Source organism: Pseudorca crassidens, chromosome 17 (assembly GCF_039906515.1).
Source record: "Pseudorca crassidens isolate mPseCra1 chromosome 17, mPseCra1.hap1, whole genome shotgun sequence".
In the NCBI taxonomy this organism is placed as follows: domain Eukaryota; kingdom Metazoa; phylum Chordata; class Mammalia; order Artiodactyla; family Delphinidae; genus Pseudorca; species Pseudorca crassidens.
Window position 1 is genome coordinate 60,592,660 of NC_090312.1, and position 15,301 is coordinate 60,607,960.

Here is a 15,301-nt window from a genome sequence, read left to right on the forward strand (position 1 = left end):
TGAAAAATCATTATGTTATTTTTTCCAGAGGAATGCCTATTTTTTGGTCATCTCTACTTAAAGAATACAAATTAACTGAACTTCAGTGATCAGAGAGGTCATGGTAGAGCGTAGAGTGAGACAGTGTATTTTTCCGCTCCTTACTTAGCTATGCAAACTTAAGCAAGGTATTTAACTCCTTTGAACCATAATTTCCTAGTATGTACCAGATCATGATACCATTCTTTTAAGATGACAGGAAAGATTAACAGGGGAAATGAGCACTTAGCACAAAGCCTAGTACATAGTGAGTGACAGCTTCCTGGCCATTTATAAAGGTATATATGTGCATATATGTGATAAGCAACAAAAGGATTCTCTCTACCTGCTTTCCTCTCTCTCTGCCTCTCCTCCTCTCTCCCTCCCTCCCTCCCTCCCTCACTTCCTTCTTTTATGCAACAGGTGAAGCTATGTGATCCACAGAGAAAGGTACTATGTGAAAGTATCTCCTTTTCCCCTTAAACTATGAGAAAGTTGTGGTTATAAAAGCCATCGCCTCTTGAACTAACTCTCTTTATCCTCCAGAAGGTAAACATATATTTTGTTGCATACATCTGGTCTTTCTCAATGCCTCGCTAAATTCTATTATGGAAAAAAAGGAGAAATTGAGCTTTGGCTAAGAAGGGGTTTAAGAAGTGGAAGTTAAAAGGTTACCAAGACTCAGACCCCTGAAATGCCATTCCTACAAGTTAAAATGGCCATACTACTCAGAGCAATCTACAGATTTAATGTGATCCCTATCATATTACCCATGACATTCTCACAGATCTAGAACAAATAATCCTAAAATGTATATGGAACCATAAAAGAACAAAGCTGGAGTCATAACCCTCCTAGACTCCAAAGTATAATAGTTGATTGGAAAATTTTGCAGTGAAAGATTCTGGAGAAAGACTGTTTTCAGGGACACCTTTCAAATGCCTAAGGCCCATAGTGGTTTCAGAGAACTGATGCAGCTGGTCATTTTCATGAATCATTTAAGTGAGAACACTTGGTAGCTTCATAGTGCTATTTCTGCCAACTCAATTCATAAACAGGAATATTTCCCTGACTTTACGCAGAAGCCTCTTCTGTCATCTGCTCAGTAGCCGTACGATGGATATGATTGTTTATGAGATTTCCCCTTTCTGTATCATTCAGCTGCTCAATGCAGACATCTCCCAGCAACTCTCAAGACTTTTGAAAATCAACAGAAATCACAAGACTCCCAACTGAGTTCACAGGAGAAATTCCTGAATCTGTATTTTGGGATAGGATTGGGCACAGTAGGACACTCTAGAGTGGACATCCATTTTTAATATATATTTTACAATAGCTAACATCTATTTAACTCCATGTGCCAGGCACTGAGCTCATTAGTTTACATGTACTGATTTTTCACAGTAACTATGGGGTCGGCACTATACTCCTAACCATTTTGCAGATGACAATATAGAAGCCTAAGAGTTTTGGTAAACTGCAACTGCTTCTTGTGTCATAAAGGATGGAGTCAAAACTCTATTCTAGGGCTTCCCTGGTGGTGCAGTGGTTGAGAATCTGCCTGCTAATGCAGGGGACACAGGTTCGAGCCCTGGTCTGGGAGGATCCCACATGCCGCGGAGCGGCTGGGCCCGTGAGCCACAACTACTGAGCCTGCGCATCTGGAGCCTGTGCTCCGCAACAAGAGAAGCCACCATAGTGAGAGGCCCACGCACCTTAATGAAGGGTGGCCCCCGCTTGCCATAACTAGAGAAAGCCCTTGCACAGAAACGAAGACGCAACACAGCAAAAATAAATAAATTAATTAATAAACTCCTACCCCCAACATCTTCAAAAACAAAACTCTATTCCAGGTGGCTTGACCTCAATGACCATGCTGTTAACCACTATAAATGGATTGAGAGAGACCATTACTCCAAAAAGCCAAGAGTAGAGAAGGGGTTGAGGTGGGAGATGAGAGGTGGGGAATTGATGCTTCTCTATCCTGAGCTGTAATCAATTAGATAGTTGCTAATTGGGAAGCTAATTCTCCTGTGTTAAACGTGTGGTACAGATGAATATAACCACCTTGTTGAAAGAGTACAGCTGGAAATGAACATCTGACAGTGACTGGTGTGAGTGTACTTACCTCCCCAATTTATCCTTTTTATTTAGTGGCTTGGTAGACAGCTCCTGCCTCAGCTTCTGTGTTCTCCAAACCACAAGTGCACATATCTGTTTCTCCACAAGGCACATGCAGTGTCTCTCGATAGATCTGAATTCGTAGAATGAGAAGAAAACCATTCACCATCCCAAGACACATGCACGCGCGCACATGAGCACACACTTCTCTACCTTGGGGAGGGGAAGAACACAGAGCACACCAACTCTGAAGAAATCTTTTATCTCCCACTGCCTAGTCTCTCCACTTTAATCCCTTTATTGCTTTGGATGGGGATGGAACAAATTCCAGCACCAGTTTCAGGCTGTCTCCTTTGTAAGTCATGTCTCTCTGAAGTCTTCCTCACTTTGTTGTGTAGGAGTAAATAGAATCTGTCTTCTAGGAGATTTGGCCAAACCTGAGATCACAAGAGCTCTATGTTAACATAAGTTGCTCCCCCGCAAAAGGAAAAGGAACTTCGAACTATTTTATTCAACAAGAAATCTATCTTCTTACTTCTTCCCTCTTCAAAAACTTCACTTTTTCATTGCTGGTTATACAACAGTAGATCTGTGATGAGGGTAATGACTTTCATTGTATAGCTATGTAAATGAATTCCAAGTGCACTGTCAGATGATGAAAGGAAAAATGATGCCAATTTTGTTCTACTTGTTCTACAGTAAACATTGGTAAACTCATTACACGATACACCTTCACTGAATATCTATGAATAGAGGAAGAGTTTCTGATTACTGGTTTTGTCTTTATTTCTATTTAATAAATTACATTTAATTATAGTATAATTAGATAACACCTTTAGCATTAAAAAAATAAGCCATGTAATAAGGTATAATTTCTGAGAACAGCATAAATTCTAATGATTGCAAATAAAGAGACCACATGATAACTCTGTGAATTCATCAGAGCAGTTTGGTTTCTATTTTTTTAATAGCTTTGCATAATATGGAACTTTATTCAAAGTGTCAACTCTAGAATTCTTTATGAAAAAGCAATTGAAGAGATCAGTCTCACATGCAAATGCATTTTATAATAGATACAATCTACCCACTAAATGAAGCCTTGGAAATTTAAAAAATTACCCACTAAATACTTCTCTAATTGAAGTAACTACTAATTAAGTGCTCAACTAGTTAATCACAATTAAACAGTAAATTTCAAAGCCTCTCCCAGTTGACACTTAACCAGGAATTGCCTATGTTTCTCTCTCCAGTCTCCTCACAACACCCCACTGCTTTCCTGCATTTCACATCACATCTAAGTTAGCAGGGTGAGATATCTGGAAACTGCATTCAGCAAGGTCCTTTTGTCCAAGGATATTTCAGCATTTCTTTTTGATCAAAATACAAGAAAATGACAATGACTGCTATTCACAACTCACTTCCATATCCTGTTATGTAAAATGTCAACAAGTTGCAGACAGGGTTGTCGGCAGTAACAGCAATGACTCCAAATCCTGCTACACTATCAGAGCAGAGGCCAAGAGGCAGGAAAGGGAAGGGTATCTTGATACCTTTCACCCAGCTGCTCATCTATTCTTTTCTAACCCCTCGTCCATTTAGGAGTGAAGAAAATCTTTACTCTTTGTCACATTAACATGTGGGGACCAATGACAAAATGTCCAAGTCCATCAGAAACTTTAGCAAGTCTTGGCATGAAAGTTCTAACATTGTTCTCTTTGGTCCCTTTCTAGTTGTAAATTCCCCCTTGCCTGCTACCTCTAAAAAGCATCTATACTATATTTTCTTTCTTGAATTCTATTGTTCCATGATTATCAGAGAGCCTCTCTGCTGAAAATGATATTTAAAATCCATTTGCCACTGCTATCTGGAATAATTGCCTCACTAACTGAAGGTTTGGGATCATGGTCTCAATCTCCATTCCAACTCTTATGTGTGTCTTAGATGATTCCAAGTCAATGTTGAGGACCCAAACTACACACCAGTCTTGCATTAGCACTTTTTTTTATCAAAGACCATCATTTTAACTCATCTAACAACTCCTTTGGGCATACTCTGGATATTGTCACCTACAAAACTTCCCTGGCTTCGGAAAAATAAATTCAAACATCATCCTCCCTGAACACATTTTAATCCTTTCATCTTGTTTCTTGATTTGTTCTGCCATAACTTTTCTTTTACTATGTTGGGACCACTAATCCACCAACCCTTCTGCTTTCTTCCTACCTATCAGCTCCCCTTTTCATAATATTGTTCCTAGATAAAGAAGATGATGTTATATGGTGGTAGTTCCTATTCAGACAAGACACTGAGGTTAAGCATTTCTAGTTACTGAGAGAAGTAGCCAAGGAAAGACAGAGAATGAGAAGAATAAGGAAAAATGTGGGCTTAACAGTTCTATTCTCCCACCCAGTTGGTGTTGATCTCCTCTATCAACAGGCCATCTTAGAAAGAAGAAATGAAGGCAAGACCCCTTGAGATGAAGAGAAACATTTATGAAAATAATTTTGAATTAATGGAATATTTGCTCCCAAAGAGACTGTGTTAAAATACAAGCTTGTATTTAACTGACAAATTTGTTTTTCTATCCTCAGTGGAAATGGGAGGTCCTGCTCAAGATGAGTTCAGAACAAAAAATTCAGTTACACTTTGAAGTCGTTGTGAGTAATTCCAGTTGACCAATTAGAGACTGTGGTCCACTAGTTAAGTCATTATTTTAGTAATATGCAGAACACAGTTTCCCTGTTGTCCTTTAGTTACACCTCTCACAACACCCTAATCTAGGATGCATCCAACCATCTTTCTCCCCTGTGCAAACTGTCAGGCTAAGGGGAAATTCACACACCTGAGGAAATTCAAACCATTATAAACTAACCTGGGACTTCAATCCTGCCCAGGAATCTTGCCAGGTTGCTCTTATTTCTCTTTTTGACCCTCTCTTATCTCCTGTCATTTCTCTTTCTCTCACGAGTTTAGCTCACTGCTTACATTTATTTATATATTTCAAAGGGAATATAAAGCCTTCAGAAGGTAATCAACTCAAATTTGCACCACTGTATTCATAAATCTACCTAAAATGGCTTCCTTCTTTTCCATCTATTTTCCTATTACAACAGATGAGGTATTTTTTGAGGAGGTCATAGAGAGGACATGACCACTGGTTGACCCAGGAGCCAGACCCAAGATGGAGACTCCTTAAACCCTGCCCCATCCTTGGAATGTACTTTCTGTTCACCGTTCCTGCACTGGGAGTCTTTTCAAGGACACAGCTTTGAGAGAATAATAAGGTGTTGTTGAGATCATCAGGACAGTGTATGTGACTGAATCCCATTAAAGCTTTTGTATAAACTTTTAAGATTCTGGCAGTCAGAAGCAGAGGTCTGCTTGTCTTCTGTCTGCCCACGACAAGCCTTGCATGTAAGTTCCCTTGCTTATTAAGTTCCACCTACAATCTGGAGTGTTCTGTCTCTTTCATCAGTCCCTCCTTGCCCTTCATTTATGGAAATCAGTTTTGAATTTCATCTGTGGAACTCTCAAGGTTGCAAACCAACAGGTATTCCCATTCTTTAAGAAAATAAATATATCTATGATTTCAAAAAGACATCCCAAATACTAACCTAGCATCTTCTTCTCTTTATAGGCAATCAATCATCTTTCAGGGACTTTCTATTCTTAATATCTTCAGTGTTTTACTTTTTCTTATCTCCTGTATCTGCTCTAACCTGAAAATCTGTCCCATCACACAATTGACAACCTCCCTGTGTTCTGGAACTTCAGGGACCAGGTCTAAGGCAACTGAGAAAAATGTAACTTCTATTTTGTTCTCATAACCATCCAAGGAGAACCCTCCAGCTTGAAGAGCACAGCAGGGAGACCAAATGTATGTACATCCTGTATGATGACAGCTTCTCTCCTCATCCCTCCATTCCCCATGCCTCCAAATCCTCCTCATTCCTCAACTCCTGTAAACTTTCTTTGGGTTGTTAGAAGACCCTCCTTATTTTACTGTTGACTTCACTGTGTTGTGTTTCTTCTCATTTGCATGTCGTTGCAGTGATGGAAGAGTAAGTCTTCACAGTTGACAGAGTTCCAACCTCAGACTTAGTGGACCAAGCTGTAATTTTGGCTAGACGTTTAATTATCCCCAAATGGAAACATTACCTAAAGACATGTTAGCATGTGAATTTTACCTAATCATAGGTTAAAGAGAATTTGTTTAAGTCACACATTTATAACCCTTATACATTCTACCATAGAGATCACCTCTCCTTGAGGTCACCACTGAGCGTGTATCTAAGTCCAAAAGAAACTTTCATTGTTTTTACCTTAGTTGACTCTACAGAGTTATTCTGTACAGTTTATGACTCATTCTTATATACTCATCATTTTACAAGCAAACAAACAAAACGCCTCAATTCTGTGACCACGTGACCATACTCTCTCCTGATTTTCTCCTCTGTCTTAGGCCACTGTTTTCAGGCTCCTTTCTCAGCTGTTCCTCCTCAATTTGACCATTAATATTTGATTTGTGCAAGGCTCTAAATGAAGCCTCATTTTCTTTTCACTCTATCTTCTCTGCCCAGATGATTTCACTGAGCCCTTGGTTTTCATTTTTACCTATGTGTTGATCACTCCCATATGTTTTATCTGTAACCCAAATGATTCTTCTGAGACATAGAGACATAGACATAGAGACATCTAAATTCCATGATATCCAAACCAAACTCATCATCCCTCATTTCCCCTCTATAAAACAAACTTCTCCAGTATTGTTTATTTACTTTATAGCACTAGCCTTTGCCTAATTGATAAGTCAAAAATCTGAGAGGTGCTGTTTTACAAATATACCTGTGTATATGATAACAGAAAATAGATTTCTTAATGTAGGTTACATTCAGAAAAATGTTTGAAGGCCAAATTTAAGACAGAAATTGCTTACAAGTATCTGACCCAAGTATTCTAAAATGTTAACAACTATTATAACTATTGTCTTTAACCCATCATTCTTCACTGCCTCTCCACAGCCAATCCACCACTAAATCCTCTTGTTTTTATTTACTAGATATATCTTTATCTCATCTACTTTCCTCCAATTCTTCTGCACTGGCCTATTCTAAACTACATACCACGCAGCCCATTCTCTGTCTCACACCCAGCCCACTATAGCAGCCTCCCAACTATTCTTCTGATATCCAATCTGGTCCCTCTTTGGATTTTTCCCCACCTCTCTCCACCTTGACCTCTTTATGAAGACAATCTGATCAAATCAACACTACTCCCTCCTCCAATAGCATCCTTTGAAAATTTCATTGTTAATATGGTCTGCATAGCTTTGAGTTATATGTATATAGATCACATATATTACTTTCTCACTCTGCCAATATATTCCCCCTACACTGTCCCTTCTCTCAGGTGCCTGAACTAACCAAATTCCTTTCCAATTCTGGGCTTCCACACCTTCTGTTGTCTCCACCTGGAACACAACTCTACACTGTCTCCCATCCCCTAGTTTTCTGTCTAGCTACCGTCTACTTATTTTCTTCATCTAAATTTATAGTTTAAAGTTTATATTCTCCTGGAAATTTTACCTTGATACCTTTTGATCAGTAATTTCCAAACTATAAATCATGGCCCACAGTGTGTTATGAAATCAATTCAGTGTGTGTATAACAAGTATTTTTTAAAAAGTGATAGAATGTTATACCATAGCATGAACTAGGATGGGATAGAATGGAATGAGATGGGATGGAATATATACTGCATTACTTGCAGTTACGGTAAAGTACTATTTTATAAATTTGCTTGTGTGCATGTGTTGGTGATGAAAGAAAGTATATTTTTCGTCACATTCAAAAATAACTTGAGGGGCTTCCTTGGTGGCGCAGTGGTTAAGAATCTGCCTGCTAATGCAGGGGACACAGGTTCAAGCCCTGGTCCGGGAAGATCCCACATGTCACTGAGCAGCTAAGCCCATGAGCCACAACTACTGAGCCTGCACTCTAGAGCCTGTGCTCTGCAACAAGAGAAGCCACCAAAATGCGAAGCCCGTGCCCCGCAACGAAGCGTAGCCCCCGCTCTCCGCAACTAGAGAAAGCCCGCGTACGGCAACGATGGCCCAATGCAGCCAAAAATAAATAAAAATAATAATAATTAAAAAAAAGAAATTGAAAACACAAGTTTGCAAACCACTGTTGTAAGTGATGTTCTCCATTTATGTGTTTTTATAACATCAACATCTGTCTTTTAGCCAAATTAACACACTCAGGCTGTTATCTGTATATCTGCAACTGAAGTTTTTGTCCTACATAAGATTTAGGAAATACTTTCCTGGCAGGGGAGATACCATGATCACGAAGGTTGTTTTCCCAGGGCGAGGCTTATCCATTGCACTCCGTATGTGCAGACCCCTGCGATTTCCCCAAATGTGGGAAACTCGACTGCATAATTTGTCGGTAGTGGGGGACTGCGTTCGTGCTTTCCCCTGATTTTTCTTGAGGTGTAAGATCAGAGCTGTGCGACTTTGTGTGCAGTTTGCCAAGTTTCGTGCTTTTAGTTTCACGGTCGGGGTCGGTCTTGCGGTGTACCCGCTTGTATGAGTGCTGAAAACGTGGGCTTCACCCGCGTCGAGACAGTGCTTGGGTTTAGCTGTGTTGGCAGTACGTAGTTCAAGGTGCGGGCGGCCGGGTTACTAAAATTGCGTTTTGCGCTTGTGGCGGTCTCGGGTTTTGTAGCTGGAATACGTTTCCAGCGTTACTGCGCTAAAAATGGCGGCGCCTGCGCGACCCGCCTGTATGTGAGGTACTAAGCTTTCACATCGCTGGGCGGCGAGAATTCGGGAACAAAAAAATTAAATTAAATTAAATTTAAAAAAAAGATTTAGGAAATAAAGTAAGTGAAGACTTAACCTCCATTAAATAATAGATTATTTTCTAAAATTGGGCCCACATCACTGAATGTTTATTCAGCACCTATCAGGAAGCCACAAAATGAGGAACATTCTGATGGCTCTTTTGCTATAAGTGCTGCTACCTCTGCTAATTTCAAGTTCAGCAACCACTATGAACACGAGCCCAGCCGGTAGACATGCCTGAGGTCTAATACCTTCTCTGCTGGCTACCAGTTTAAAACATTTTACAAATTACATAACTCCTTGAAGTTTCTTTTTTTTTCTCATCTACCTGTTGGCAATGACATTCCCTGCCTTACTGGGTTATAAATGTTAAATGAGATAACATGCCCTTAGAATAGTATCTATCAAGTGACAAGCATTTAATAAATGTTTGTTCCCTTCTTCTCTAGTCTTTTTCCTTCGCCAGTCCCCAGATAACAGTTCCTTTCCTAAGTATAGTAAGCATCATGAGACTCCTGGCTTGGTCTCCTGACAAAGGCCTTTCTAACGTATATGATTATATTTCATATTTATTTTCTAATGTAATTATAATGTAATCAAATTAATTTCAAGTACAATATCAGCTAAACTAATGGCATCATGAAGATTTTCTTAATTTTTTTCATCTTATGTCTGTTTTCTTCTATTATCCTATACATGGTTGAGCAGGCCACCTGTTTGGAATAGTCTTTCAGTAATTCAAGGATATGCATACAGTATTCTAAGTCAAGTTTGGATATTTGGAATCTCTTCTGTATAAATGGGACTGTTTGCTAACCAGTATAGGAATGCTGTCAGTTTCTAGTAGATTATGTCCACAGGTAGAAGGAAAATAAAGTTTTAAAAGGAAGATCCTATTATGGCTCCACCAAAATGTTCTTTATAAAATAACTTAAAAGACTATTATGATTTAATTGACCTAACAAAAATTTACTATTTTACTCTACCTCAATTCAAGACTAAAGAGTTTTTCATCATCATTTCTTATAATGCCCATGAAATTCTATACAGATAATCTATTAAAAAATAATATGGGAAGAAGAAAGTATTGGAGATTTAACAACTCAATCGAAGCTGTAAGCCAAGAAACATCTCCAATACTAATAAAAGTCTCCTTATTAAAATACAGATAACTATAGTTAGCAATTTAAGGGAAGTGGGATTTATACAGCTTGATCCTTTTCTGTACATCTGGTTCCATTAGTTTCACATGTCCCTCAAAGTGGGAAAAATCTAGAAGAAATGAGCAAAGAATTAACCACAACTAATTTACAAAATATCCCCAGAAATTCATATCAAAGCATCGAACATCCATACTAATTCTTTAAAGTGTTTTCTTTTCCCATTTAAATAAAACTCTTTTCATCTGGACATGCCTGTTTCTGGATGTCAGAAAGAAAAAGAAAATTGAGCATAATAGTCTTAAGAGACATAACTTTGAAAATAACATCACCTTTTGAACAATCTAGTCCTCAAATTATAACAGTCCTGATTTTCTACATGTGCTTATTTCATAACATGTTGAAACATTTCTGAAACCTGGTAACAATATTTATCTGAGTATATTCTTTATTTTAGAAGGTGTTAGGCCGACAGTTTGCTCTTGAACAAGGCCACATATTATAAAAGCTGCTAGATAGAGAATATATATTAAGCATAACTACATTTCTCTTTATGTTAGGTATATTCATAAATAACAATGTTTCATAATTTCAAGTATTTTTATTTTATTATTATTTTTGTTATATGGTATTGTCAACAAATTCACATGGAGTCTGGAATTCTCACTTTATACATCAAGAATGACGTTCTTTGGTTGATTTTCCAAGAGGTAAAATAAATCTTGGCCTCACTTTTTAAAGTCTATAATAACTGAGCAGATGTCTGCTCTGTGAACTGAATACAGAATTAAGGTTTATATAAACAGAAAGTTTGGTTTGAATTACAAAAAAAAACTGTGATATTTTCCAGTTGACTTGTTAAATCATTGTCACCATACCCTTCCACCTGATTTATCTACCTCACATACTTTATTTTAATTGAGTTCTCTTAAATTCTATTATCTAATACTAGAAATCAGAGAGAAGCACCAGAATCATAATTCTAGATAGAAATTTTATGAAATATTGTTTTGTAAAGATGTTGAATTTGAATGTTCTCTGATTTTCCTCTAATCCTAAGAACTGGAAGTTCACTGAGAAACCTCATAATTGATAAGAGATTGCATTCCCAATTGACACAAAAGAAAATGTTAATTTTGCTAAATTTTTAATTAAATTTTCCTGATGAAAAAATAAACTAAATCAAAATGATTTTTTATGATTTTTGCCACAACTCCTCATTTGGGGAATAAAAAATGAGATCTCTGAAATTTTTACTTTAAATAATATATAGTATGTTTGAAAACTAATGACCATACAATGTATTTTTGTTTCCTAGACATCTAATAGATAATTTTACTTTTTCGTCTTGCAATTAAAATTCTCACCTACTCCTTATTCATCAATTATTAAGGAGAGTAAAAAGAGAGGAAGAACTAACATCATAAGAGTTTATAACTAAGAGGCAGGCATTATACTGGACACAGATAATAAAAATGAATCAAGTAATATGTAGTAATAGTAGCTTTAAGTCATTTGCAAAGGATTAAAGTTTCACCCTAGATTTCTAAAATGTGGTCTCTATTTCAGTACCATTTCCATCACTGCTGAAATATTCTGGTGTTGTGCTAGAATCATGTAATATAAGTCATTTTCCTTTCTTTTCCTTAGTAGCATTGAAATGTGTATATTTTAAAGTAACTATATTTTAATTAATTTTGATTCGCAGCTTCTTTTCAATCATAATAAATTTAGAAATTAATTAACTTGATGATAAGCTACAAAAATAGGATTAAATGAAAAGCTAATATCTAAAACCGCATAAGAAATAAAATGTCATCTGTCATTTTAATTTAATGTCCCTTATCAATTAACTATCAAATAATATAGTTCTGACATTTAGAAGAAAGACAATATGCATAATAAATGTCAAGGCTTTTTTTCTCCCCTCCAGTACAACTTTATTTTCTAAAAACATAACAACAAAAATGCAGGTATCATGCAACTTGTTCTTTTCACACTATAAGCTTTGCCTAGAAACATGCATCAGCCAAACCTATCTGTTGCTTAGCAACCATCTGACAATTGTATGACTTAGATAACCTGGATATATTTCTGACTGTTAACCCTTATACAACTGAGGTAATTAAACACTTAGAAACTCTTAGGATTCCTAGGTAAAGAATATTGAAATGGAATTTAATTTTAACCTTCAATGATTTAATTAGGTTGATTTTTTTATTAAAAGAATTGAGGAATTGGAATAAACATGGCAAATAATTTTCAAAATAATAATAAATTATTTTATAAAGCATGAAATAAGGCATCAATGTTCTCATCTAGTAGGCTTAAAAGTACACTGAGTAACTAGCAATTAAAACTTCAGTTTCTACCTTTATCATCTAATTTATATGCATGTTTTTCCAAAATGTCAATGTCGCAAAAAATTCTGAAAAATAGAATCATTGACATAGCTCAGTTTTGTCAATGACAGACTTCTTTAGTGCTTAAAACAAAAATCATAAAGGTAAACAAAGAGATGTTAATCTGCCAAGCATTCAAGAAAACGTATTAATCTCTAATGTAAATATGAAGCAATAAAACTAAGGATTGCATATTTTAAAAATAGTTATACTTCAAAAAATACACTTACTGGATATATTATGCAAGCACTTGCAAATGAAGGATAAAGAGACAAGGAAACAAGAGACTAAAGTCTTTGTAAAGCAGTGACATTTAAATAACTACCATTTTCCCACTTCTTGAGGCTAAAAAATAACCAAATGCTTTGCTGAGCTCTCTGAAAACACTGTATCTTTAAAATGTTAATTCCCACTTTAGCAACCAAATGCTCAAATTTCTTCAAAAAATTTTAAGTAATTATAAATAGAATAATTTTCCTCATCACATTAGTCAAATTACTATTAAATTTTATATGGGTAGTAATAGGCAAAAAAAAAAAAGTGTGTCTATGTGTCTGTGCACCTGTGTACGTACAGTAATTAAGAACAAGTAATTAAGAACAAAACCAACTGGTTACTCACATATTTCATTTTTTTAATGATTAGTCATTTATCATTAAGGATATTTTCCTATTATGGTAGAATAAATTTATTATAAAAATCAATTTATTAAACCCCATGTGAAAAAGCACATTCATATGTAAATTAGCTAAGTGTCTGCAATATAGAAAAATGATCCCTACTAACTACAGAGAATATCTTTGATTCTTCAGGGATAAAATATTATACAGTTAACTGTAAAAGCATTTTAAAATATATGAAGTGTCAGTTTAAAAACAATGAAATCAATATATATCATTCAGTTAATTTATAAAGTTGTAAATGTAGTTCAGTTGATGGTTTTTATTTCAATAAAATTTTATTAGAGTTCTTCTTTTGTTGTTTTTTGTTTTTTGGTGGCGGGCCTCTCTGTTGTGGCCTCTCCTGTTGCAGAGCACAGGCTCCGGACACACAGGCTCAGCAGCCAGGGCTCACGGGCCCAGCCGCTCTGCGGCATGTGGGATCTTCCCAGACCGGGGCACGAAGAACCCACGCCCCCTGAACTAGCAGGAGGACTCCCAACCACTGCACCACCAGGGAAGCCCTTTGTTAGAGTTCTTTTAACAAATTTTAAATTGTATAACTTGGAAGATAATAGGAGAAAAATTAAGATTACCAAAAAGTCTAAGAGTTTTTTATCAAATGGAAAACGAAAGAATGGTAACTAAAAGAAAAATCAGAGCAATTCAGGAAGTTTGTTGTTATTTTTATTATAGAGGAAAAAAGAATATTCTTGAAGGTAGAGAGGAAGAATAAGAGCAATAATAACAAAGAAGAAAAAGATATCATTGACAGAACGGGAGGATGATTATTGTGGAAGTAAATCTGAGAAGAGAAAAGAAGGGAAAGCTTCCAAAATACAGGTGGAAGAACATCATCTGGTACTGGGATTAAGCAGTGACAGTTAATGTAGGGACTCATTTTATGTATTGAATTGAACGTTGTGGAGGGAGGGTTATAGAGATGTAAGTTTAACCTTGGCTTTTTCCCTTTACTTGGTTGTAGCCAGGAGGGTCTTTTACTTTCTCAAAGATGAAGGAAAGACAAACAATCTTGCCATTACAAAATATCCAGTGTAGTCTGACCAAAGTCCATCCATGGAAGACTTCGTCTGCAGCAGTCATGGCTGTGTTCCAGCTGTGCAATGGTATGAACATCCACTGGTGGGTGGGAGAGGAGTCAACATAGCTGGAAAGGAGCCAAGAGCAGTTAGAGCAAAAGCATCTTCGCATTCTCTGGTGGAAATGCCTTCCACTAAATGCCATACGCTCCGTGCTTATGCAAATACAAAGGATGTAGACAAGTAGAACACTGATTCTATAGGACAAGAAGGGAAAAGAAATTAAGTTCTAATGAACACAGACTTTATTCCAGGTGCTTTAAAATTGAAGAAGGTTATTACCATTGAATTTTGATATCAGATAATTTCAAGTGCCAGTTTAGGCTTTGCAACTCCATACTCATGTGAACTTGGGCAAGTTACTGAATCTTTATGAAACTAGATTTTCTCTATGAATTGAGAAGAGCAATATCTTATTAAAATGAAATGATGATGTATGTAAAGCACTTAAGTAGTACCTGGAGCATATAAGTACTTAAAGGGGAAAACTATGTAATTGGGGGCTACAGGATGGAGCCAATATTTTGCACTTATAAACAGATTCTCATTCAGATATTCTGATACTATGAAAATAAGAAATACAAGAGACTTTCATCTGGCATATGCTCTGCACTCATTTTGAGTATATTAACTCATTTATAGTCTCAAAAACCTTTGTGAAGTAAATACAATTATGGTAACTTACTAAATGAGAAGGCTGTGACTAAAATAATCTTTGTAACTTATCAAAGTTATCTAACAATTTTTAGAACCTATTCTGTGCCAGGTATTTTTCTAGATGTTCAGTACACAGAAGTCAATAACTAAGGCAGAATGAAGGCAAAAAGCACTAGTCTCCAAACCTGGGCTTTGTTTTATTCCAATGCCTCTGTTCCTTTCATATGCAACTTTCTAATTTGAAACAGCTAAAATGCCCTTTTCCCTGGTGGTGAGCAACAAAGACAATTCTAACAAGACAGCCACAGTTTTAATCAGCATAAAATATCTAAACCAC

The 15,301-nt window shown here is 36.5% G+C and overlaps 1 non-coding gene across 1 annotated transcript; it reads left to right on the forward strand.

Annotated features, from left to right (window-relative positions):
• The first annotated feature begins 8,455 nt into the window (after positions 1-8,455).
• LOC137210788 (U1 spliceosomal RNA) lies at positions 8,456-8,620 on the forward strand. The gene has a single exon (XR_010936723.1). It is a non-coding gene; the product is annotated as a U1 spliceosomal RNA (small nuclear RNA).
• Positions 8,621-15,301: the final 6,681 nt, after the last annotated feature.